We start from the raw sequence: 3,223 nt of genomic DNA, 5'->3' as shown, positions 1-3,223 counted from the left end.
GGTGGGTGGAGTTGGATACATTTGCTGCACTTCTAATGATTAATATTAATATTATTATTATTATTATTATTATTTATTATTATTATGAGTGTTATTAGTAATATTATTATTGTTATCAATTATTATTATTATTATAAATTATTATCATTATTAATATTATTTATTATTATTGTTACTGTTCAAACTTAAACTTCTGAAAATCTGATATGTGTTGCTAATAATAATAATAATAATAATAATAATAATAATAATAATAATAATAATAATAATAATAAATTGTTTTAAATTAAAAAAAAAAAAATTATGAAAATCACACGCCAAGAGCGACACACAAAAACAAACAGAAAAGAAACAACAACAACTACAATGACAATAACAACAAAAGAAGATGAAAGGAGATTGAAACTATCCCCGAAACACCCCCGAAATAATGCATTGACTTAGCATGGATGGTATAAAGTAGGCTAATTATGAATTCAAGTGTTTAGACACAAGGTTTCTTCATGTCAGAGAAGGAGAAGAGAGGCTGCACAGCTATTATAATATTCCAACAACAACCACCTGTCATAATAAATATGCAGTAACGCTCGCAGCCGGTGTACTCCGTATGGTGGCTGCGCTGCAGAGCAGTGCAGGGGTGTGCAGGCAGTGCGGGATAGTGAGAAAAGAGGAGGCAAGAGGCGGAGAGAGATTCTGAGAACAAGAGAGAGAGAGAGAGACAGAGAGACAGAGAGAGAGAGAGAGAAAGGGGAGGGCGAGAGGGAGTACAACGAATCAGAATGAGAGCCTACTGCTGCTGCTGCTGCTACTTCTATTGATGTTAGCAATGGGAGAGAGAAGGGGAGAGTGGTAGGTGTCCAGTTTGTTTGTATTCTTTCTATTTTTTTTTTTTTACATATATATTTTGTTTTTCTACTTCATTCAATTTGATTTGCTGCTGTTCTCACAGCCACTCTCTCTCTCTCTCTCTCTCCCTCCCTCCCCCCTCTCTCTTAATCACTTGTGTTCTTTCTTTTTCTCATTTAATTTTTCTCTCCTCCTCTTTCTTGATATAGTTCGATAATATTGCTACCACATACGCTACTACCACTACCACCACTACTACTACTACTACTACTACAAGGGAGTCTCTACATGGTTGCCCGACATGCTGGAAACAGCAGCTACACCACCCCTCAAACCATACCTTACTGTATTAAAGAAGAAACCCATTGGGTAATGCAGCCTGGGTTACACAATTCCTGGAAAAAAAAATGATGGGATGGTCATAGCTTGAATGTCTTTTGCTCATTGGCCTGCTACAGCAGGGCTGACCTGGGGTTAAACAACAACAACAATACCTGCTGCTGCTGCTGTTACTACTACTACTACTACTACTACTACTACTACTACTACTACTACTACTAACACCCAAGAAAAGCGGTGAAATTTCCCTAAACCACATCTTACTCTCTCAGAAATAAGGAAATGAAATATTAGATAATGTAGTTCTATACATTCTTACAAAAGTCAGGACAGTCGTGGCTGGACACTTCTTAATCATAAATGTGTTTGATTATGCTTGACCAAGGGTTAAACAACAACAACAGCTATAACTGCTATTGACAGTTATAGCCAACAGGAGGATGATGGTGTTTTATCGTACAGCACCGGGTTTAGCTCTGATTGAGCAGATTAATGACGAAAGACTTTCTAACCATGACCATCACTTCTTTTTACTTATTCGTGATAACATTATACAGTGTGTCCTTCCTTTTTCAAGATGGTAAAGCGTAATTTGAGATAGATTTTGCTGCTGTTTTTAGCAGGCAAAATGACCACATAGAGGCTCCCTGTTTGGCTCACGAGGTTGTTGTTGTTACAGCTGCTGCTGTTAATACTACTGCTGCTCTTTCAGCAGTTGCCGCTGCTGTTGAGCAGAAGTTATTTCATTCCTGCTGCTGCTCACATTTAGTAGTTTTTCTATCTCCTCTTCATCATTTCTATTCGGATCTTTGGTAATGTGCAAGGAACAGCATTGCTGTTCGAGAGGAACCCATACAAACCCACGGCAACACATGTGTGGAGCAGAACAGTGCCTTTATCACTGGACCTCTCAGTGACCCTATCTCATCTTCACAAAAGTGTGATATAGATAAAGGTGGTGGTTTTTGTACAGCCTGCAGTCAGCTCTGACTGAGTGCACCTATGCAAACACTTTTCCAGTTGAAACAATAAATGTTTTGCTTTTGGATGTAGCGTCATATCTATGACTATATTATCCTATGCATCCTTTTTATTTTTTTTCAGAAAGCATGGTGAATTTAAGCTACTATTTCTAGCATGCACACACATACACACACAGCTAGCTAGCTAGATGCACACACACACACACAGCTAGCTAGCTAGATGCACACACACAACAAGCTTCTTCAAGTTTCTACCAGCCAAATCCATTCACAAGGCTTTGGTTGAACTGGGATTATAGTAGAGGACACTTGCTTAAGGTGCCATGCATTGGGATTGAACCCAGAGCCATGTGGTTGGAAAGCAGACTTCTTATCACACACCCATGCCTGTCACCTATACATATAATGCACGTGCGCACACATGCACACACACACATGCATGCACACAAGCACATGCATATATATATATGGTTCAAATATACAGAAAGCAAAAAGGCAGAGGCAGGAGTGGGAACAATGAGCAAATATATTAGCTTGATGCTTATGAGACTATTACTTGAAGCTTTTTGACAAAAAAACAGGAGGGTGTAGCATCACATAATGTGAAGGACAACTGGAGGTTCCTATGACACAACCTGTTAAGGGCCACTGACTAGATCTGTGGCTGGTACAAAATCCCCTCTTGACCTAAGGTACTGTGGTGGTGGAACATTGTAATTGACAGGGCCATTAGGGAAAAGAAACAGGCATAAAAGGACTGAAAGTGCAGAGGTAGCAGGGAATGGTACTAACAAAAAACTGTAGTTAATTATAACCACCAAAAATCATCTACATATGGAAGCCAGAACTGTACACATAGCTCTACTAACTGCAACTGTAACAATCCTTCATCTGGCCTTCTAAATAGAAATTGCATTACCAGTAACTTATCTACAGCACACCAATAACCATAAATACTACAACACCACCTACAACTACATATACAGGGTCAACTGCTAACTAGTTCAAAATGCACCAACTAGTTTGACACCATCAACTTATGCACACTTTTTGCA

General features: G+C 38.7%; 1 long non-coding RNA gene across 1 annotated transcript in view; it reads right to left on the bottom strand.

Annotated features, from left to right (window-relative positions):
- Positions 1–3,223, bottom strand: part of LOC128249796 (uncharacterized) — a 308,813-nt gene that overhangs the window by 652 nt on the left and 304,938 nt on the right. The gene's annotated exons all lie outside the window — the stretch shown is intronic.

The sequence above is a fragment of the Octopus bimaculoides genome, chromosome 18 (assembly GCF_001194135.2).
Source record: "Octopus bimaculoides isolate UCB-OBI-ISO-001 chromosome 18, ASM119413v2, whole genome shotgun sequence".
NCBI classification, from domain to species: Eukaryota; Metazoa; Mollusca; class Cephalopoda; order Octopoda; family Octopodidae; genus Octopus; species Octopus bimaculoides.
Note: the sequence above shows the minus strand (reverse complement) of the source record. Positions and strands in the feature narration are given on the sequence as shown.